The sequence below is a fragment of the Nyctereutes procyonoides genome, unplaced genomic scaffold, assembly GCF_905146905.1.
Source record: "Nyctereutes procyonoides isolate TBG_1078 unplaced genomic scaffold, NYPRO_anot_genome, whole genome shotgun sequence".
NCBI classification, from domain to species: Eukaryota; Metazoa; Chordata; class Mammalia; order Carnivora; family Canidae; genus Nyctereutes; species Nyctereutes procyonoides.
In genome coordinates this window covers 1998151-2023037 of record NW_026575143.1, presented here as the reverse complement: position 1 = coordinate 2023037, position 24887 = coordinate 1998151, and the positions used below count along the sequence as shown (strand labels likewise).

The 24887-nt window shown below is 38.2% G+C and overlaps 1 protein-coding gene across 5 annotated transcripts in view; it reads right to left on the bottom strand.

Annotated features, from left to right (window-relative positions):
* The window catches only part of CUL2 (cullin 2), a 164996-nt gene that overhangs the window by 77792 nt on the left and 62317 nt on the right, over window positions 1-24887 (bottom strand). Inside the window, exon 1 of one of the 5 annotated variants that reach the window (XM_055308611.1) lies at window positions 22902-23078. The exons of 1 other annotated variant lie outside the window; for it this stretch is intronic. The gene's annotated coding sequence lies outside the window, so the exon portion shown is untranslated. Of the gene's footprint in view, window positions 1-21703; window positions 21722-21886; window positions 21906-22623; window positions 22777-22901; window positions 23079-24887 lie in introns of those variants that run through there. 3 more of the 5 variants (XM_055308612.1, XM_055308613.1, XM_055308614.1) reach the window with 3 other exon arrangements.

Genomic DNA, 24887 nt, shown 5'->3' with positions numbered 1-24887 from the left:
AACACAATAAATACTGGCCACTATCTTTTCATAACTATCCAGACAAGGAATTACAAATTTACATTCATTACAAACTCTAGGAAGTGGAAAGCTTTTACTACAAATTACTTATAGATCAAGAGCATTGTTCCAATGATTTAGAAGCCTCACTTAATGTGCTGAAGGAAAAATGCTGGGAACCCATTAGCCAAAAAGCCAGCTCCCATCATAAGAAACATGCGAGAGACATTTAATAAAAAGGTTTGGGCTCCAAATCTGTACATACTCCTTAAACTGGGGAATGAGGTAGCATATGGGGGAATATGAGAAGACACAAGAAAATGAAAAGGTTTATCTTCCCACATTAGTTTAGGTAAACAATTAAGAAAAAATTTACATTTCTATCAAAACAAAGGAGTTGTAGAATACAAAATCCACATGAACTTAAAGATAATAAATTTATAGATTCCAAAGATAATCAGGGTTGCAGCAGAGAGCTTAGGCTCTCTTAGATTTTAGATTCTGAGTATCCAGTCCCACTTCCCTTAATGAAAGTACGGCTCTAGGATGAAACCTCTGGTTCTGGTGACCTTGACCAGCCTAGAAGAGAGCTAAAAGTTTGCCTAGCAGACAAGCTATATTCTAGAAGTTCGCTGGTTTCTGAAACAAAAGGGTCCTTAGAGTAGAGAAACTTGGCTTAAGTGCTAGATTCCAAATACTTCTCTATATCATATCAGAAAAACAGAATTAAAAGAGAACTCTTTTAAAGTTAAATTTAATTGCAGAAGGGAATACTTCTCTGACAGGTGTTTTAATATCCTCCCCAAAGTTTTCTATAATTACTGGAACTGTGAACCCCAAGCTAGCCTGTAGGCAAGGCCAAATAAGGAGGAAATTCCATCTCTTGTCTCTTACTATGTAGAACACCGGACTGTACAAAAACAATGGGGAGAAGGTGAAGATGCATAAAGTAAAAAAGGAGACAAGAGGAGGAAAGTGGGTATACACTCTCAGCCACGAACTGGAGGTGGCCCTATGCCCTTCTAACATTTCTGTCCTGAGCAAAAAAGAACTCAGGGAGTCCAAGGAAAACTTCAAGAAAGACAAGAAAAGGAATCAGAGAGAAGCCAAACAAAATCCAAGGGCACGTGGCACACTGAATCAACAGTCTTTCCTCAATATACTAGAGACTAACCACTGGGCTTTATTTAAACTTCCAGTATTAACTAGAATGGATGAGCAGTAATCTGTGACAGTGAGTAAGTATAAGTGTCTGTGCATGTGTCTCTGTATTTGTGTTGGGAATGTGGGCAGGGGACAAACAGGAAGGAGGGAGAACCTAAAGCTCTAGCTCTACATCACAGAATTAACCTTAACTCCTTTTCCTTATTTACCACATCCTATCCAACTGTGTTCCTTTCTTAAGTTCATGCATTTCTATAATATTCATATAGTACTCACTATAATCCAAGCATTCTTGGATTATTCTAAGTGCTTTATATAAACTTATTTAATTCTCAGAACTATCTGATTAGGTGGATCCAACTACTCTCTCCATTTTCCATATAAGAAAACTGAGTCCCAGGATGATTAAGGAACCTGTTTAAGGTCACAGCACTGTTTAACGGTGGCATCAGAAGAATTCCAACCTGTGCTGGATTCCATGTTCTTAATTGCTATATGCAACTATACTGCCTTACTAATTATCTTTGGTGAATATTAAACACTTGCCAGGCACCATTCTACCCTCTGAGGATACATTATTCAATAAATAAAATTCGTGACCTTCGAGGTTAAAATCTCACAACTGGCACTCAAAGGCAAAAATAACCTACTTAAACCAAAAAATTGACCATGTTACTCTTGTACCTCAAGCGTTTGATACGTCCCACTATAGAAAGCAGGAAGTTTAAGCTCACTGACAACACGGCATCCTAAGCTTCTATGATTTGACCTTACACTAATGCACCTCTCCAGCTTCCTCTTCTCATGGGACTCCCATCCTTCACATCTTAATCCAGTAACTTTTTCTCTGCTCAGAGGTCATTGAGTTCAACAGGGTGATTCATATACCCAGTCTTTACTCTTTTTTGTTTTCTCTATCTAAAATTCTTCTTTCTCTTCCTCCCTCTTTCTACCCATTTATCAACTCCTACTGATATTATAGCCTTAGTCTAGTATATCTGTCTTTAAAAAACTTTCCAGGGCCTACTTAAACCAGGTGAGGTGCCCTATTTTTATACAGCACATGAAAATTCTATACTTACCACTATTAGAGCATTAGCCAACCTGAACTGTAATTATCTGAGTGTTTCTTGAGGATAAGACTTATTTTGTAACTATATACCAAAAAGTTGTCAATGCTTCCTTCACAATTGTATTCTGCCCTTATAAAAATGGTATTATGTCTACTGCTTGTAAATTATTTTAATGGCTACACAGATTGCCTTTTAGCTTTATTCAAGTTTTGACAGAATCACAGTGACACTGACTTCTTTGCTGAGACCAACAGGTTTAAGGTAGAGTGGGTATATGTGCAGTGATAACCCATTTTCAGATGGATAGAAAATATGGAAGGTGAGAAAAACAGTAGCCTAATGAAACATAAGAGAAATTAATGAACCAATATCTGAAAGTATGCTGATATTGTCTCCTAAATTCTGTTTGCATAATATAAAGCTCATATAACTAAAAAATTTAAGTTCTTTGATCTTAAATTGTTTACATGGTAATTTATTCATGAGGAATTTATGTAAGAATGATACAGAACAAATAAACAGAACTACATTTCCCAAGCTGTCCAATAACTCATAAAAATAAATGAGTCTTCTTCATCCCTGCGGTTTTATTAGGGACCACATTATGGTCCTATGTCTGACATCCTGCCAAGACCTTATCTATCCTCACTTGGATTATATCCCACTTAGTATCCTCAAAGTTACCACATTACTACCTTAGCTTTTTCTGAGTTCCCACTCAGGTAATGTTAGAGTATTTAACACTTAGGCAGTATACAGGTACTGGGTGTTATGAACCCTAAAAACAAATCACAGGCTCTAAATACAAAAATAGAGGGATGCGAGGTTGGCTCAGCAGTTAAGCATCTGCCCTCAGGGCGTGATCCTGGAGTCCTGGGATCGAGTCCCATATTGGGCTCCCTGCATGGAGCCTGCTTCTCCCTCTGCCTATGTCTCTGCCTTTCTTTTTCTTTGTGTCTCTCATGAACAAATAAATAAAATCTTTAAAATAAACAAATAAAGTTACCAAAAAAATTCATGAGTCACTACATTTCCAAATAACATTACATCAATATTAAGTATAATATCTATAAAATTTTCATTACATTTGAAAACAATTTATAGTCTAGATTTTTCTCAGAGGACCATTTCTAAATATGTACAATTATCAATAGTACATTAAATAATTACAAAAGTGATTTACATAGAGTTTTCATATAAGAAATTCCACTCCTACATATACACCCAAGAGAAAACATGGCCACACAAAAACTTGAACACAAATGTTCATAGCAACATTATTCATAAAGGCCAAAAAGCAGAAATTAACTCAAATGTCTATCAACAGATAAATGGATAAATAAAATGCAGTATATATCCACACAATGAATTATTATTCCGCAATATAAGAGTACTGATAGATGTTACAAAATGGATAAATCTCAAAAACACACTAAGTGAATGAAGTTGCTCAAAAAAAGGTCATCTGAGTGCCTTCTATACTATACATGTTATATATTCAAGCATTACTAACCTTCAACCTGCAAGTCAGCAAAATCCAGACTGTAGAAAACTACTGGATAATCAGATTTCCTCAATAAACTATGCACGCATGTAAGAGAGAAGAGAAAAAGAGAGACGGAGAGAGAGACATACAGGGGGAATTTAAGATAGACTAAAGCACATTAATCAATTACAATAATATGACCTTGTTTGGATGCAAGATTTAAGGTCTTCTATATTAAGTTATGATAACCCTGGAACCTTGAACAATGTTGGGATTTTTGATGACCTTAAATAAGTAATTTTTATACTTTTTAAAATGATAATTACAAAATGAGTTTTTTTTTTAAATGAGAATCCTTATCTATTAGGGTCATATTCCAAAATATTTATGAATGTAATAAAATGCTGAGATATGCTTCAAAATTAATAGCTTGTTTATGAAATAGTAATTGTGTAGAATGAGTGACAAGTACATGTGGGTTTATTATACTATTCATTTTTTTGTATACATTTACAATTTTCCAAAGGAAAAGGGTAAAAATCCTTCTCTTCATCATCATTAATAGTTTCATAAACATGGGATGGTGGAAGTACATAAAAGAAATAAGAAAACTTAAAAAAGAAAAAGATATTAATCTAAGAGATCCAATATGCAAACAATATGCATCCTAAGAAAATCAGAAGAAGAGGTAATTATAAAAAAAAAAAATGCCCTACAACTGAAGAACATGAGTTTTCCAATTAAAAAGTCTACACAATACCCAGAATATTTGATTTTATAAATAAATAGCAGGCACCTCTTTTTGACATATTAAAACACTGAGGATAAAGAAAAGATTCCAAAGTTTTCAGAAAAGAAGAACAAGTTACAGCAAACCCTAAGTTGGAAAGTCTTTCTTTTTATGTATATTTACACTGGAAGCTGAAAGGTAATATAAAAGCTATGCCTTCAAAATTTTCAGGGAAAATGACTAACCACCTAGAATTCTCTATCAAGAGTGATATCAACTAACTTCCCAAGCAGCCTTTTTTCACAGGAAAATAGAAGGTATATTCCATCAGGAGAAAATGAAACAAAGACTTGGGATCCCAGAAACAGAGGGATCTAACAAAACAGTAACAGGAATTTTTCAGAATAGGTATGCAGGGTTTAAAACCAATCTGTCGAGATAAGACACAGAAGACAGAGTTATCCAGGGGAGTTATCCCCAAGAAAATGGGAAAGGAAGAACTAATAGACTGTTTTCAGGTGTCAACAAACTTTTCTTGTAAAGGAATAAATACTTTAGGCTTTGAGAGCCATTCTGTCTGTTACAACTAATTCAATTCTGTCACTGCAGCACAAAAGCAGCCACAGACAAGAAGTAAATGAATGAGCATGGTTGTGTTCCAATAAAACTTTATTTACAAAAAACAAGGAGAGGTAAGGATTTGGCCTGTGGGCCATATTCTTGCCTGGACTCTCCCAGTACATGGTATGTTTGGACAATGCAAGGAGTTAGCAGCTCTGGTGGAGAACTGGGGGATAATTTAGGTAGATTACATTAAAAACCAAGCAAAAGGGCAGCCCGGGTGGCTCGGCGGTTTAGCACCACCTTCAGCCCAGGGTGTGATCCTGGAGACCCGGGATCCAGTCCCAGTCCCATGTCAGACTCCCTGCATGGAGCCTGCTTCTCCCTCTGCCTGTGTCTCTGCCTCTCTATCTATCTATCTCTCTCTCTCTGTGTGTCTCTCATGAATAAATAAATAAATAAAATCTTTAAGAACCAAGCAAAAGATTAAGCAAATATTTCCTAGTTATGACACAAAAAGCCTGAATCCTATAAGAAAAAAGTGATTAAAAATTGGTCTTCATCAAAGTTAATAACTTCTGGTCCTAGAACAATGCTGACAAGAAAATAATAAACATACAGTAAAGGTAGTGGATTACTGCTTATACAGCTAATTATAAAGGTTAAAAAGAAGTAGCAAAACTATGATAATTAGTTAAGCAATATACAGAATAAAATAATATAAAACATGACTTCAAAAACTTAATTTGTGGGGAGTAAAAATTAGAACTTTAGAACACACTCAATCTTAAGTTGTTATCAATTTAAAACAGTTAAAACTATAAATTGTTATATGTAAGGCTCCTGCTAACCAAAAGCAAAACAAAAAATATACAAAAATGTAGAAAAAGGAATTTAAGCATACCAGTAAAGAAAGTCATCAAACCACAAAGGGAGAGAGCAAAGAAAGAAAGGAACAAAGAGGAGTACAAAACAGCAAGAGAACAATGAACAAAATGGCAGTAAATGCATCCCTATCAATTCCTTTAGACGTAAATGGACACAACTCTCCAATCAAAACACAGAGTGAGGGATCCCTGGGTGGCGCAGCGGTTTGGCGCCTGCCTTTGGCCCAGGGCACGATCCTGGAGTCCCGGGATCGAATCCCACGTCGGGCTCCCAGTGCATGGAGCCTGCTTCTCCCTCTGCCTGTGTCTCTGCCTCTCTCTCTCTCTCTCTCTCTCTCTCTGTGACTATCATAAATAAAAAAAAAAATTAAAAAAAAGAGTGACAAAATGGATTTAAGAACAAGACCTATTAAAAAATAAACCAGTAAACAAACAAACAAATAAATAAAAACAAGACCCATCTATATGTTACCTACAAGAGACTCACTTCAGATGTAAGGATAAATACAGAGTGAAGGTGAAGGGATGGAAGATACTCCATGCAAATGGAAACAAAAAGAAAGCAGGGAAAGCTAAACTTATATTAGACAAAATCAATAAGGAAACATCAACCTTAAACATGTTACGGCAGATGGAATTAACAGATATATGTAAAACATTCCATCCAAAAGCAACAGAACAAATTCTTCTCTGGTGTACATGGGCCATTCTCCAACACAGATCATATATTAGGTGAAAAAATTAATCTTAATAAATTTAAGAAGACAAATCCTATTAAGCATCATCTCTGACCACAATGGCATAAAACTAGAAATCAACTGTGTGAAGAAAACTGGAAAATTCACAAATATGTGGAGATTTAACAACACGCTACTGTACAGAGTTAAAGAAGAAACCAAAAGAGAAATAAAAAAAGACTAAAAGGAATTGAAAATGAAAATACACCATACCAAAACTTGTTGGAGCAAAAACAACTTTAAGATGGAATTCTGTGGCAATAAATGCCAACACCAAGCAACAAGAAAAACCTCAAATAAATACTAGCTTCACACCTCAAGCAAATATGAAAAAAGGTGCAAAAGAAGCCCAAAGTTAATGGAAGGGAGGAAAGAGCAAAGATCAGTGTGGAAATAAGTGAAATAAAGACTAAAAAGATAATAGAAAAGATCGATGAAACTAAGAGCTGGTTCTTGGGAAAAATAAGTCAACAAAACTTTAGCTAGACTCACCAATAAGAAAAAACTCAAAATCAGAAATGAAAGGGAAAACATTATAACGGACACCATGGAAATACAAAGGATCACTAAGAAAGGACTATGAATAAGTAATATGCAAACAAATTTGACAATGTATAAAAATATGGATAAATTCCTAGAAACATACAACTTACCAAAACTGAATCATGAAGAAATGGAAAAACCAAACTGATTACTACTAGTGAAGTTGCATCAGTAATCAAAAACCTCCCAGCAAACAAATGTCCAGGACCAAACACCTTCACTGGTAAATTCCACTAAGCATTCAAATAATTAATACCAATTGTTCTCAAACTCTTCCAAACTCATTTTACGTGGCCAGTATTACCCTGAGACCAAAATGAGACAAGGATGTCATAAGAACAGAAAATTATAGGCTGATATCCCAGATGAACACAGATCCAGAAATTCTCAACAAAATACTAGTAAAACAAATTCAACAATACATTTTAAGAATCATACACCAAGATCAAGTGGTATTTATTCCAGAGATACAAGGACAGTTCAACATCTTCAACACAATCAATGTGTTTGGCCTCTCTAACAAAATTAAGGATAAAAATCATATGATTGTCTAAATGCAGAAAAAGCATTTGACAAAATTTAACATCCATTTATGATAAAAAGTGAGTATAAAGGGAGTATACTCCAATACAATAAAAGCCATATATTACAAGTCAACAGGTAACATCATATTCAACAGTGAAAAGCTAAAAGCTTTTTAAGACAAGGATACCTACTCTCACCACGTTTATTCAACATACTACTGAAAATCCTAACCAGAGCAATTAGACAAGAAAAACAAGTAAAAAGCATCCAAATTAGAAAAGAAGTAAAACTGTCACTATTTGCAGATAACAGTATTATATACAGAAAACCCTAAAGGTTCCACCAAAAAACTATTAGAAGTAACAAACTAACTCAGTAATGTGGTAGAACACAAAATCAGTGTACAAAATCTGTTGTTTTCTATATACGAATTAACTACCAGAAACAAAAATTAAGAAAACAATCCCATTTACAATTGCATCAAAAGAATACCAAAGAATAAATAACCACAGAGGTGGAAGACCTGTACACTTAAAATTATAAGACACTGACTGAAGAAAAATTGAAAATACAAATGAAAAGATATTCTATGCTAAAGATATTCCATGTTAAAATGTCCATACTACCTAACACAATCTACTGAGTCAATGCAATCCCTATCAAAATTCCAATAGCATTTTTCCCACAAAATAGAAAAATAATGCTAATATCTGTATGGAACAAAACAACACAAACTCATAGATACAAAGAACGGACTGGTGGCTGCTAGAGGTGGGGAGTGAAGGGTGAGCAAAATGGGCAAAGGGTACAATCTTCCAGTTATAAAATAAATAAGCCCTGGGGATGTGATGTACAGCATGATGACCACAGTTAATAAAACCATATTACATATTTGAAAGTTGCTAAGAGAGTAAATCTTAAAAGTTTTCATCACAAGAAAAAATTTTTATTACTATGTATGGTAACAGATGTTAACTATATATATTGTGATAACTATTTGGCAATATATACAAATACTGAAATCATTATGTTATAAACCCGAAACTAGTATGTTATGTGGCAATTATACATCAAGAGAAAAAAAAAAATGAATGAAAAGCAGCAGCCTGGGAGAAAATGTTTGTTAGATATAGACCTAATACAGGACAGATACACATACACACAGGATTAGTACCCAAAACTCTCAAAGAACTCTCTGTAAAGAACCCTCAAAGCTCAGTAATAAGAAAACACACAATCCAATTTAAAAATAGCCAAAGACCCAAAGAGTTCAGAAATACTGATAGTAAATAAGTATATAAAAGATGTTCAACATCATTAGTCACTAGAGAAATGCATATTAAATCTTCAACAAGATAGCACTACACATCTATTGGAATGGGTCAAAAAAATTGACAATCAAATGCTAATGAGGATGTGGAGCAACAAAAACTCTCATTTGTGCAGATGAAAATTGAAAATTAAATGACTTAGGCAGTTTTTCTTAAATATACACCTTTCATTTGACTCGGCAATCCCCTGAGTATTTATACATTAGAAATAAAGATACACATTAAAAAAAAAAAACCCTAAGCACAAATTTTTAGAGCACCTTAATTTATAACTGCCCCAAACTAGAAACGATCCAAATGTCCATCAACTGGTGAATGGAAAAACAAAATATGGTGCCAATATGGACAACAGATTATTCTCAAAAGCATTAGCTAAGTGAAAAGAGACCCATTTGAGTACATATTGTATGATTTAATTTATGTTACATTCTAGGAAAGGCAAAAAATAGAGGTACATACTTCAGATCACTGGTTGTCAGAGGCTCAGGAAAGACTACAAAAGAGCAATAGGAAAGTTCTGGGGTGACATTGTGGTGGTACTTACACAACCATAAAAATTTGTCAAAATTCAAAGAACAATTTCTATGTGTAAGTTATACTTCCAAAAACCTGACCCCTCAAACTCAAGATGTCCATCCTTCTGCAGAATTCCACATCTCAGTAAATCGTATCATCATCCACTGAGTTCCTCAAGCCAGAAATTTTTTTTTTAATTTTTATTTATTTATGATAATCACAGAGAGAGAGAGAGAGAGAGAGGGGGGGGCAGAGACACAGGCAGAGGGAGAAGGAGGCTCCATGCACCAGGAGCCCGACGTGGGATTCGATCCCGGGTCTCCAGGATCGCGCCCTGGGCCAAAGGCAGGCGCCAAACCGCTGAGCCACCCAGGGATCCCTCAAGCCAGAAATTTTATTTATCATTCTTGATTTCTCTTATTCTCCTCTACAAATCAATCCAATCAATAAGTCCTGTCAACTCTATCTTCTAACCATTTCTTGAATTCATCCACTTCTTCCCATTCCCACTGACATCACCCTAATCAAAACCACCATCTCTTACATGACCATTGCCACAGCTTTCTAAGTGACCTGCTTGTATTCTCTTTTGACCTCCTTGATACATGTCACATACCATAACCAATGTAAGCTTTCCAAAATGTAGATCTTGATTATTTCATACACTCTGTTTATAATTCTTCAAAGATTCTAACTTACAATCTTTAGTATCATTGTTTAGAGAAAAAAAAAAAACTTCTCTTCAAAGATTCTAACTTACAATCTTTAGTAACATTTAGTTTAGAAAAAAAAAAAAAAAACTTCTCTTACTGTCTAATTTATCACTCTGGCATCTTTCCTATAAAAATTGGTAAATAGGGATCCCTGGGTGGCGGCAGCGGTTTGGCGCCTGCCTTTGGCCCGGGCGCGATCCTGGAGACCCAGGATCGAATCCCACGTCGGGCTCCCGGTGCATGGAGCCTGCTTCTCCATCTGCCTGTGTCTCTGCCTCTCTCTCTCTCTGTCTCTCTGTGACTATCGTAAATAAATAAAAAAAAAATTGGTAAATATTTTACAAATACAAAGATTTTAAAACAAGTTATCAGTTCTCAGAGAATAGCTAGGCAACCTAAGGTAAAGATGACAATAATCAGGAAAATCAAACTGATGGACTATCTAGATTTCTGATAGAAATGTTAAAATCTCTTTGTTTTCTCCTCACTACACATACATCGTTCCTCCAAACACTAAACACTGACCTGTCATTAACCTTTCCTTTCTCCTGATAATCCTAACTTTCCAGTGAGTTTTAGGTTTCTGAGGTTGAAAAAGAGTTCCAAAAGAACATGTTACTGCCCAAAGTATGATGTGTTAACAAAGCCTGACAAAATTCCTACCCCAAAGATGCTTTAAACACAGACTTACTAATAATAGCAGAAATAAAAAAGATTTAACCTTGCCAAGATCAGATGGATTTTAATTTGATGCACTATTATTCTTCATTTGGACATTTTTCACATAAAAAACTGGTTTGGATAATCACACTTCAGCAGGTAAAGCCTAACAGAATCTCAATACATTCAATTTTAAGTACAGAACTGACATAGACAAATATTTTATTTGAAGTATAAACTAAAAAAAAAAAGTATAAACTATCTTATTAAAATGTGTAATTAAGTTTAACATCTTGATTAAGGTGACTGACTATAGCTTAACTACAGATAAATGTTTCAGTATGCCACATGACTTCCAAAAGTATGATTAATGAATAATATAAATGGCTAAACAATATTGTGATTTTTTTCAAAGATCTACTTATTTATTTATTTGGGAGAGAGAAAGAGAGAGCTTGTGTGAGCAATTGTGGATGGGCAAGGGGAATGGTAGAGAGTCTCAAGCAGACTCTGCACTGAGAGTAGAACCCCATGCTAGGATCAATCTCATGACCTTGAAATCATGACCTCAGTCAAAAACAAGAGTTGTTGCTTATTGTTTAACCAACTGCACCACCCAGGTGCCCTGTGCTTCTCTTTTTAGTTAAAAAAAAAAAAAAAAAAAGTCAGAACTACCAATTATGACTTTATGTTTCACTACTGGCAAAACTTTGGCCATTCTAAAAATTACCAATAATATAACAGTGGCACCTAAATTAATTTCAGGTAAGTCAATATACCATAATTAGTTTTTTAAATGAATTTAGTGGCTTAAAACAGGTTATCTAATTAATATAATTAATATAACTTGAAATAAAATACTTAAGGCCCAATACAGAACATTATTAACTTTGTAGTATTTTCCATTTCCATAGGAAATGCTACTCTACCACACACTAAAAATGCTACTGTCATTTCATATGAAAATAAGCTCCAAGACTACATCTAAAAAATTTCATCTTACTGGTATTCAAATGAGTAAGCCACTAGATAAGCAAAAAGATATCTTTACTATTTGGATGAGGCATGGGATACAATGCTTTTTGTTGTAGTAAGATTTGATGCACAGAGCTCTAAGTACTCCATAAATGTCACTTCCATCATATGTTTAAAAAAAAAAGACTAAGTAGGGGAAAAACAGTAAAAAGAAATACAGTATTCTCTCATTGATCTCAGCTGGCAAAATGTGTACTGCAGGAAGAAAAACCTTAAGTCTCAAAAAAAAAAAAAAAAGGGAGGAGGATGGTGGGGAGTAAAGAATGTATTTATGCGGGAATCCCTGGGTGGTTCAGCGGTTTGGCACCTGCCTTTGGCCCGGGGCGTGATCCTGGAGTACCGGGATCAGGTCCCACGTCCGGCTCCCTGCATGGAGCCTGCTTCTCCCTCTGCCTGTGTCTCTGCCTCTCTCTCTCTCTGTGTCCTTCATGAATAAATAAATAAATAAATAAATAAATAAATAAATAAATAAATAAATAAATAAATAAATAAATAAATAAATAAAATCTTAAAAAAAAACTGAAAAAAAAAAGAATGTATTTATGCTACAGTAAGTTATAGAAGGGAAGTGCTTCTAAAATAAACCCACCTGACCAGAATTAAAGACTTTTCTCAGATTCTCCCAAGTCTGTACAGTCCCAAGTACAGACTGTACTTTTTTTCAAGTTTTCACATCGCTCTTAACAGCATGAAGTTTAATGTCCTTTTTACTTCCTCACTTTTTTTCTTAATAATTTAGGCAAGGAGGGGATCCCTGGGTGGCGCAGCGGTTTGGCACCTGCCTTTGGCCCAGGGCGCGATCCTGGAGACCCGGGATCAAGACCCACATCGGGCTTCTGGTGCATGGAGCCTGCTTCTCCCTCTGCCTATGTCTCTGCCCCCGCCTCTCTCTCTCTGACTATCATAAATAAATAAAAATTAAAAAAAAAATAATAATTTAGGCAAGGAATTTAAGACACCAACCAGGCTTTAAAAGAAAGAAAAGAAAAAGAAAAAGAAAAAAAGAAAAAGAAAAAGAAAAAGAAAAAAAGAAAGGAAAAGAAAAGAAAAGAAAGAAAAGAAAAGAAAAGAAAAGAAAAGAAAAGAAAAGAAAAGAAAAGAAAAGAAAAGAAAAACTATTCTCATATACCTATCTTGAATGTGTTAGAGAACCTCAATTTGTCTAACTCCCTGATAGGCAGGCAAGCTCACACTGGCATGCATACTAGACAAAGCTGTGACCAACCAGCCTTTTCACAAATAATTACAACATACAGAGCACATTTTTCCTAGGTCTGATTTTCTACCCAAACATTAAAAAGAGTTACCTGAATCATCTTGTCCTTGCACTACCCAAAGATTGCAATATTTGCTATCCTATTCCTTTGAGAGCTAAGTTAAATCACATATATTTTAAAAATCTTGGATTTAAGGGGTGCCTTGGTGGCTCAGATGGTTAAGCATCTGCCTGCAGCTGAGGTCAATATCCTATAGTCCTGGGATCAAGCCCCAGTCTCCCTCCTCAGTGGGGAGTTTGCTTCTCCCTTTCCTTCTGCCTCTCCCCCTGTTCATGCCCCCCACCCCCCATTTCATATGAATAAAATCTTTTTTTTTTAATCTTGGATTTTAATCTTTTCTCACAAGTATAGGCTAAGATGCTAACATTAATAGTAATCTGCTTTATCTAAATTGTTTGTTACATTGCCTTTATGGAGGGAATCACATACTAATCAGTTTCTACTGGTTTATTGGCTATACTAAAATTCAGAGTCCTTGCTTCATCTTTCAATTCTTATCAACTTTATTTATCACTACTTCTCAACTAGTCCTTTTTTCCAGATAAATTAATATACTTGTGAGCTCCTAGATATTAATTCCCACTCAAGTCCTGGCACAGCTATAGAAGACACAGACATGAGACACCTGGGTGGTTCAGCGGTTGAGCATCTGCCTTTGGCTCAGGTCATGATCCTGGAGTCCTGGGATTGAGTTCCACATCGGGCTCCCCACATGGAGCCTGCTTCTCCCTCTGCCTGTGTCTCTGCCTCTCTCTCTCTCTGTCTCTCATGAATAAATAAATAAAATCTTAAAAAAATAAAATAGAAAAGACGACACAGGCATGGGAGAATAAGAAAAGGTGATACAGCTATGGCAGATTACACATCAACTTTGCTGGCCATTTCCTGCTTAAAATTCCAAAAACAGCATGGACAACAGAATCCCATTTTTTCAGACAAGTGTCCCCTAAGGTAAAGAATAAAGACAATCCAGTGGCACGTGGGTGGCTCAGTACAGTAGAGCATATGACTTTTTTTTAAAGATCTTATTTATTCATTTGAGACAGAGAGATACAAAGAACAGGAGCAAGGAGGGAGGCAGAGGAAAGAGAAGCAGACTCCCCACTGAGCCAGGAGCCCGATGTGGGGCTGGATCCCAGGACCTGGAGATCATGACCTGAGCAGAAAGCAGAGGTTTAACCATCTGAGCGCCCTGAGCATGTGACTCTTGATGTCAAGGTCAACTCTTGATCTCAGGTCAAGAGTTCAAGCCCCACACCAGGGAGCTAGAGTTTACTTTAAAAAAGAAAAAAAAATGAGAAAGAAAGAGGGGAAGGAAAGAAGGAAGGCAGGAAAATACTGGTCTCAAAAATGAAAAGGTATCAATCAAGAGACTAATATTCTAAATTGGCTCTGTCAAGGACAGTATGATCTTAGGCTAGTTGCTATTTCATTTTCCCCATCAGCATAGCATAAAAACAGTATAAAAAAACAATATATATAAATAATTTCAAGTTTGCTGGGCAATCCTAAATTTACGTGGTTTTATTTTCTACACTTCTCTATAATTTAAATTTTCCATCCAGGCTTTTGAATCTAATGAAGACTCACTGCTGTACCACTGCTGCAATCTTTATGCCTTTACTGTTTCTCATACTTTATTCCCATATTGTCTATCAAAAAGGCTCTCTTTCATTCTATTTTTCTCATAAGCAGTTCATTTTAATGTTCATCTGTTCCAGATAGGAAAAAAATACAATTCCTTTCATCATAATGCCACACAATTTCCTTAATCCTCAATTACCTTCTTTATAACTGCTTTTTTAGCCCTCTAAAATTTAACTTCCAAGCTAGTCAAACATAAAAGTGCCAACATAAAGCTATCTACTGATAATCCACACAAAATACATTGCCCTTACTCACATTATATGTAAAAATTAACTCAAAATGGAAGAAAGATCTATACTTACGATCCAAACAAATAAAAATGGAAAACTGATAGAAGAAAACACAGGAGTAAAAGCTTTGTGACATCACATTTAGCACTGATATCTTGGATATGATACCAAAAACACAAACAAAAGAAACAGATGATTGGTCTTCATCAAAACTTAACTTTCATGCATCAGAGGACACTATCAAGAGTGAGAAGACAATCCACTGAATGAGAGAAAAACATTTACATTTCACATGTCTAAAGAGTGATTAATATCCAGAGTATATGGGCAGGCCCAGTGGCTTAGCGGTTTAGCACCACCTTTGGCCCAGGGCGTGATCCTGGAGACCCAGGATCGAGTCCCATGTCGGGCTCCCTGCATGGTGCCTGTTTCTCCTTCTGCCTGTGTCTCTGCCTCTCTCTCTCTGTGTCTCATGAATAAATAAATAAAATCTTTAAGAAAAAAATATCCAGAGTATATAAAAAATACCTTAACAACAACACATTTTTAAGTGGGCAAACATCCTAAGTAGACATTTCTCCAAAGATAAATGGCCAACAAGCACATGAAAAGGTGCTCAACATCACAAGTCATTAGGGAAAATGTATTTCCAAACTACAATGAGATAACAATTCACACCCAGTAAGATGTCTATTATCACGACAAGCAAACAAACGTAAAATGGAAAATAGCTAATGTTGCTGAGGATGTGGAGAAACTGGAATCCTTGTGTAATGCTGGTGGGAATGTACATGGTGCAGCCATCATGGAAAACATTTCAGCAGGTCCTCAAAAAACTAAATACAAAATTAATAGAAGAGAGCACCAATTGCTCCTCCTGGTGTATACCCAAAGGAAATGAAAAGCAGGGAATGGGAAAGATACTAGCTACAACATTCACTACAGCATTATTCCCAGTAGCCAAAAGGTGGACAGAACTCAATGTAGTACACATAAAAGGAATATTAATAATTCATAACAAAGGAGTAAATCCTGATACATGGTACAACATGGATGAACCCCCAAAACATATGTCAAATAAGATAAGCCAGACACAAAAGAACAAATACTGTATGATCCTCCTTTTATAAGGTAACAAAGGAGATAAATTCATAAAAGCAAAAAGTAGACTAGAGGTTAACAGGTGCTGGCAGGAGAGGCAATGGGGAGTTATTGCTCAATGGTTGCAGTTTCTATCTGGAATAATGAAAAGTTCTGAAATAGAGATGATAGTTGTGAAGACATTTTAAGTACAATTACTGCTAGTGAACTGTACACTTAAAAATGGTTAAAATGGGAAATTCTGTTATGTGTGTTTTACCACAATTTAAAAAAAAAATACAAAAAAGGTACTATTCTTCTAAGTGTTTAAAATCCAGATCATATGGACAACAAGTTCTGATGCAAAGTAAAGTATCTGAATCTCAGTGCAGAATAATCTCTAGAGAATTTTAAATGTGAGATGCCTGGGTGGCTCAGCTGTTGAGCAACTGTCTTCAGGGTGTGATCCCAGGGACCCAGACTGAGTTCCGCATCGGGCTCCACAGGCAACCTGCTTCTCCTTCTGCCTATGTCTCTGTTCTCTCTCTCTGTTCTCTCTCTCTCTCTCTCTCTCATGAATAAATAAAATCTTTTTAAAAAGTTTTTTAATGTAATTAAAACTTAAAACTATGAAGACAAAATGTGATTACTTTTGGTTTATACAGACTTTTACCAAATATAAGAAATATTTTAAAAGATAGCTTAACATGTTTAAGGTTCAGGACTATTTGGGGATCTTCTTGCTATATTCATTATTCTGGTAACTTCGTCCTACTTATGTGACTATTAGGACTCTAAGAAAAGTATGCTCTATTTTTCACTGTCGGAAAATATTTAGAAAAAAAGGGGGACAGCTAGCATAAACTCTACAGCGTTTGGAATCAGAGCTATCAGTATGAACTCATGGTTTTTAATACATACACATATAAATAAAAAGATGCAGAAATAAACATGGATGCTTGCATATGTGTGGATTAACATGTATCCACATGTATTTCTAGCTCTGTCTGCTGAGAAGGCCTAGGAACAATGACACCTCAGTAGCAATAAACACACATCACATCCAGATCTTGGTTTCTAAATATCATTCTCCAATAGAAGGAACCAAAACTCCTTGGACAAGTGATTGATTCCAGGATCTCACCAGAGAAACACGAGATGAAACTGGAAAATGTTATCATGCCAGAAAAGAAGAGCTTTCCTAAAGAAAAGAGAATGGGAGCATGTTGAAAAGACAAAGAGCCAACCTGAAGACCATACCTAGAACAACCTGAGCAGCAAAATAATGACAGCATTAGATTATAAACCATAGAATAAAACAAATATCTGTAACTCAATATTGATATAAACAAATTACTAAATAAATAAATAAGAAAGGACAGTTATTCCTTCCAGAAAAATTCCAATTAATAAATGTAGAAGAAAAAATGAGAAAAATAAAATCACTGTCAAGTGAACAACACTGTAATTGTTACAGGCAAGATCTACCAAAGAATACTGAAAACAAGTGGGCAAAGGTTTGACAACAGGGGTATCTGTACAGTTTCAAAGAATCTCCCCAAGATATCTTATACTTACAAAGAGAAAAATAGTGACAAGTAGAGAAATTTAACAGACATGACATCCACCACATGAGAATTAACATCATCTTGAAGAGGATATACTGACACCCTATACTCAACATTAGTAATGTTGAGTCCTACACATTACACCCAATATTACTTCTGCAGTATTTCTGACAAAAACGCAGAACTTCAATAAATCAAGAAAATATCAGACAAACCCAAAAGGAGAGACATTCTACAAAATAAATGACCACACACCTGTCACAAGTGTGAAGGTCATGAAAGATGAGAAAAAAACTACCACAGATCAGATAAGACTAGGAAGATGAATCCTGAAACAGAAAAAGGATGTTACTGGAAAAACTGGAGAAATTCAAATAAGGTCTATAGTTAATAGTATTGTACCAGTGTTAATTTCCTGGTTTTGATCACCATACTCTGGTCGCATAAGTTATTAACACTAGGGAAAGCTGAGTGAAAGGTACCTGGGTACCTGGGTAAAGGTTTCAAAACTTTAAAAAAAAAAAATTTTTTTAAGTATCCTATACATTCTCTCCCTTAACTGAGTTAAAAGTTGAGAAATTCAAGAGGTATTTACATAAGGTAAAGTCAATATTTCATCATTTGAAAGCAAACTTCATTGAAACAAGGCTTAAGTCATTAAGAGATACTTATTATGTATTTACAGGTGCTAGAGATGCTGCCTTCAAGAAACTTACAGCTGGTCAGAGAAACAAAAACGATGAATTGTCAAACTCCTTGATAAAAAATTCTGACACACACAATCGGGCTATAATCCAATGATTAAATAATAAGAGTAACATCATTAATGATATTAAAGGACATAAATGAAAATCATTCGGATAACTAAAATCTTCAAATAGAACATTAACACCTATATATTTACAGAATTTAAGTTAGCTTAACACACTCACTACACATATTTCATGATAGTCTTATACACAGTAGTGTCTAATGCTTCAGAAATTACTATTAATAATTTTTCATCTAAGGTATTTCTCCAACCTAAAAACTAGTTGCTTACTATCCCCAGCAAAACAGAAATATCAGAGAATTAAAGATAACAAAAATGACCACAAAAATCAAACTGAACTAAACAATTCTTAAATCAAGAACAATCTCAGAAAGAAACGAGTAGATAAATTTACGTAGCGAGTCACTGGCTGAAGACAGCAAACTGAAAATCAAAATGTCAACCAATATAGAAAGCATTATAAATTCAGTAAAAAATATTCCATCTCCCCTCCTTCAAGTAGATCAATCAACTTGATTTAGGGTTTAACTGCACCCTAAAAAGTTGTAGCAGATGCTAACAATCTTAATACTACTCATTGTCTCAAAACTTTTAAGGATCAAAAGACTTACAGTGTCCTAGTATCTCCAATAAGCCTTCCCAAACACAAAGTAGTAACACAGGATGACTCTAAATATTCTTAAAGATAATAAATACAAGGATTATGCTAACATCTGCAATACAATAGAAACATTACTGCTAAGATTCAAACCCAGGCCAAGAGCCAGATCACTCTGAATAGATATTTTGATTAACTGATTCCTGAGCGAAGATTCAGTCATAAATCTCAAGTATCAATAGCTAGTTATAAAATCTCCCAACACTCCAAATTTCTGCCTGGTTTTCCTAGATTTAACAATAACCAGTCAAAAGTCTTTATAGTATTAAGATTCCAGGGGTGATCCTGTCATCAATTTTCTTGAATTTAATTGACAGTATATACATGAAAACACTGCTTTCAATCATAATCAGACATTTTTCCAGTGTATAAAGAGAACAGGCAGATAAGAAAGGTAGAGCACAAAAGAAACAGTTCAACTTTTCTAAGAAGTCTCACAAAAAGTAACAGCTCTTTAAACAACTCCACATCTGTAAGTCCAAAACTCAGAGAACAGGAATCAACTTAGAAAATGTTGGGCTAAAAAAAAAAAAAGAAAAAAAAAAGAAAGAAAGAAAAAGAAAATGTTGGGCTTACTTACTTAGTAAGAAAGCCCTTACTACAGGGCTTTCTCCACTTCTCTCTACATTCTTTCCTTGGGTGGTATCTTCCCACTTTGTAACTTAAATAGTATTTTAATACTCTAAAAAATACAAGGTGTCAAGGCAGGTGAAGTACGGTACCATTTTTGGTAAAGTCAGGAGAAGAATATGTACATATTTGATTATATGTGCATAAAATATTATCTTTGGAAAGGTATGTAGGAAAACAGGAACCCTGTTCAGCTCCACAAAAACTAGGCATAACAGGAGGCAAGAACAGGGGAGATTTTCACTCTGTACCCCATCAAACATTTTAATTCTTGCATTGTGTGAATGTAGTGTTTATTTAAAACATAAATAAGCTAACATATAAGCGCTGATGACTCCCCATCTCTCTCTCTCCTCACTAGAATTGAAGTCCCATGAAGACAGAGATTTTTTTCCTATTTTTTCACTACTATATCTCCACTGCCAGCTCCATTGCTCGTGCTTGAAAAAAACATTTGTTGAATGAATGACTTCTTAACATCTTCACTGAACTCCAGATTTGTATATTCAGTTGCCTACTTATCATCATCTCCACTTGAACATCTAACAGGTCCTACTGTTAACACGTCCGATCCAACCTTATCCCCATATAACATGCTTCCCTCACCACTAGCTCATGTCAACACATAGCATTATCATCCTCCAGCTGAAGCCCAAAACCCAGGAGTCACCCCTGCCCCAACCAACCGCACCCTCGAGCAAGACACAAGTTATACTGTTAGCTCCAAAATATACTTCAAAAACCTTTAACTTGTCTCTAACACGCAGGTCACTACTCTAATTTACCACAGCCTTCTGACTGGTCTCTTTGCTTCTTTTCTCCTCTTATCCCATCTTCCCTGCTGTCAGATTGTAAATCAGCCCAGATCACTTCCAGCTTCACAAAAATTCCAATAGCTTCTCAGTGTACTTTAAGAATAAACGCCGGGGATCCCTGGGTGGCGCAGCGGTTTGGCGCCTGCCTTTGGCCCAGGGCGCGATCCTGGAGACCCGGGATCGAGTCCCACGTCGGGCTCCCGGTGCATGGAGCCTGCTTCTCCCTCTGCCTGTGTCTCTGCCTCTCTCTCTCTCTCTCTGTGACTATCATAAATAAATAAAAATTAAAAAAAAAAAAAGAATAAACGCCAAGCTCCTTGGACAGTAAGAGCTCGCAAGATCTGGTGCCTGGCTAAGACCTAACCTCTTGTCCCCCCCTGGGGTCCACATGCACTGAACTTCTTTCGGTTTGCTGATGCAACCTTGGTACCACCTCTGGGAATTTCCACGTGCTGTCCCCTCAAACAGGAACACTCTTCCCTCAGTCTTTCAAAGGCTAAATCCTTCTGACTTTTCGCTATCAGGTCAGACAGGTCTTCCTGACCACAGCATCTGAAGGAGTCTTCTCAATCACCACAACTTCTCTTTTACCATCTCCATAGCACTAAATGGTTCTCTGAAATTACTTTTATTTCTGATGTACTATGGGTCCCTCCCCCCCCACCACCACCACCAGAACTGAAACTCCAGGAGGCAGAAACCATTTGTCCTGTATCCCTAATGCACACAGTAATACTGGACGTACAAATCAGGTACTTAATATTTGACTGACAAATAAGGCAAAACTGACTCTAACGAATGTCTACGACATTTAACGACAGACCGGTGAGAATAAAAGACATGGCTAAACCATCTTAACTTTCAGAAAACACTGAGAATCACCAGAGGATAGAGAGTGAAGTAAGATTATTTCAGATGCATCTGAACATTCAAATACATGGAAAGGACATTTTTCACACCCTATATTCATGCACACTGTGGAAACGTTCCCCAAACTTATAATAAACGGCATCTGAAAAGAAAAAAAGGTAACTCCACAAATACTGTGTACCTCTGTAGATTCACCTGTGACTCTTTCAGAAGGGTCTTCCCAACAGTGTATTTGGGTAAGAGGCAAAGTAGAACCAATCTGTCTCAGAAAGGAATGTGAGACCCTAAAGGGTAGGATGCAGCTCTCTGAGTGCTTTTAAATATCTATTAGGTAGTCAGTAGTCAATAAGAACAAAGTGATCATCTCCCATATCTTACTTTGAATATACATATAGGGAAGACTAGAGTTCAAAGATTTTTATGCTGTCAGGCCAAACCGCCTACAGCGAAAGCTCATATTCTCAGATCGTATCTGTTCTAGTCATCCCCAATATTTAAACTTCTGCGGCGCCGCCCATGAAGTGTGACAGTAGTCCGGGAGGAAAAGGAGGTGACTTAACAGGAACAGCGTCCATGCACGCATCTGTGGGGCTGGGGGCCGTGCGCACCCCCGGGCGCTCCTCGCCGACCCCAGCGCTCAGACAAGTCTGGCGTGCACGGAGGCTACTCCTCCCCTCCGCTATCAGTCTTCACTGTCTGCGGAAACAAAAGTGAAAACACTCGTTGCCACGCTGTTAAGGAACGGATGCCCCCCCCCAACACACACACACACACACACCCCCAGCACAGAGCTGTGCGCCCGGGAGAGCTCGCCGACGAGCCAGGAGTACGCGCATTCTCACCTTCCCTCCTTCGGGAGAAAATGGGGCCACAGGAGGGGCGGCCCAGGCCGGCGAGGGAGGCCGGGATCCAGTCCCGGGGTGGCCGCGCACGGGGTCGCGCTCCGGGGAGCCGGGGTCGCCCACGGGGCTCGGTCTTCCCCGCCGCCCCCTCCCATCCCTTCCCCTTCCCCCCTCGCCCCCAACTCTTCTCCGCCCCATCCCCGCCGCCCATTAGCCGGGAAGGGAAGTTTCCCGGCGCCTGCAGCCCGGCTCCCCAGCCCTCGGCGGGGTTACCTTCTGCAGAAGCGGGCCAGGGGGCAGGGGGCCGGGGGAGGGGAGGCAGCCCGGAGGACAGAAGGACGAGGCACCCAGCGAGGAAGGTGGGCGGGCGGCGGCGGCGGCGGCGGCGGCGGCGGCGGCGGCGGCGGCGGCGGCTGTCAGCTCGCGTTCCCCCGCTCACAGCGCTGCCATTACTGTGCGCCGAGGCCGCCTCCCCTGCCGGCCGCCGCCACCCGCCGCGGAGAAGCGGGGGTGGGCAGCGCAGCCCGGGAGCCCGCGCGCCGGACGCTCACCTGCCGCCGCCGACACACGGCGAAGCTCCAGGCCGCTGCCGCTCCCGGACGGCACAGGGCGGCGGCGAGAGGGCCCGGGGGCACAAGGAGGGCTGGTGACGGGATCCGACAGACGAGCGATGTCCCGAGCGCCCGGCTTTCCCCCCAACACACACCCTTCGGGCTCCTGCTTCCGCTACCGCCGAATCTCCCCCCAGAAGACGGTGGTACCGTCCGCGCTACGGCAAGCGCGGAGGGCCCGCCTCAGTGCGGTCGCAAAAGGCCCCGGAAAGCCGGGTTCGGAGTGACTCTTCCCTGGGCTCCCGACTGAGGGGCCGCCCGCGGTTTGCTGGGCGCGAGGGGCTCGGTGCCCACCAAGTTTGCGCACTCCTGGTGATGATGTGTCGAGGACGGTTGTCAACGCAAGCCCTCTCCCTGTGAGCTGTTTCAGACCAGTGCGAGTATTCTGAGCCCCAGCAGTCTCCTGGCCTGCCGCACGCTTCCATGGGCGCTTAAAATCGTCAAAAATGTATTGGCAAAACTCCCCCCGCCGCCTCCCCCCACACATAGTCCTGTTCTAGCGCGTTTCTGTCTGTAGATGAATTCTGAGACAGGAATGCATCTTAAAGGGACTTCCCTCCAGGTCCTGACCGCTGAGCGCCCGCTCCCCGGACCCCCAGCACACCTCAGTGTCGTGTACCGGGGGACGGTGCCTCCATTGCAGCCGCTGACGCCGGCCGAGGTGCAGGTGCACCCATCACCTCCTCGCGTGCGCAGAACCACGGCGAACAAAGCCTGGCTTCACGCCTTATCTGCCTTCCATATCCGCAAGATCTTGGAGTCTTGCTCTTCAAAGCTCTTCCCTTGTGCTCCCTTTCTTAGAACTTTGTACCACCAATTCTTCAAGGCCCATTACGAATCCTGTTTGCCTCCTTGTCCACAATGGCAATTCTCTGATATTCTCAAATAGACCCGTCTTTTGCTGGTAAAATAACCGGCAGTTTGATCCGTAGGCTTAACATAGCTTGAAGACGTGTGCTACTGATAAATGGGACTTTTTGGTGTTGTATGATGAGACATGTCAACATATGAAAGACCTACGTAACACAGGGAACCAAGATTTTCTGATGACCGATGCATGCCCTTACAAAATCACGGATTAAAGATCCATTCAAAGCGCCCGTTAAACCAATGCACAGATAAATACATATGTGTGTGTGTGTGTGTGTGTGTGTATGGACAAGGACAAGAGATTCCTTGGTATCATTTCAGATTACTCATTGCAAATGACCCTTAAGAAATTACCACTTATCAAATTTTCTGTGACATCACAGAAGAATATCCACGCTTAATGGAAGAGACTATTAAATTCTTCTCCTAAGGCCTCCTATTTGCTTCATATACTTGAATCATAGAGAATGCTTTTATTAAGTCAGATAGTAAAGAGAGATGCAAAAAATGTGAAGCCATGTCGTTCTTCTCGCTAAATCTTTTTTTATTTTGGAAATTACAATTATTTTTCATACAAACATGATGTATGTTAAAGTGTTTGCATTTATTACTTTTTTAAGTTAATAGTTAGGTTTTTGAAATTTCTTTTTAAGTCTAACATGGAGTTTACCAAAAAAAAAAAAAAAATCTATTTATTGTATTAATGGAAGTTCTACGTGATGCGCTCTGAGCTACATTTTCCACTATGACCCTTCTATGAATTTATAGCACCTCCGACAGTTCCTTTCCAGCCCTCTTGCTAAACACAGATAGACCAACCAATGGCTGCTAAACAGCAAGAAAGATTCCCTTTTCCTGAGAATGTTTTTGTCCAACAATTTATGACACCAGCTGGACTTCTACTACTAAGCCTCTGTAAAAATGTCTTTCTTTCCCCAAAGTAGAACACCCTCTGACAACCAACGACATTTCCCTTGATCAAACTTCAGTCAAACTCTCTTCTAGACTCTCTTTTCAATAGGCCTCAACCTTTGGATTGCATGATAATCCTCAACA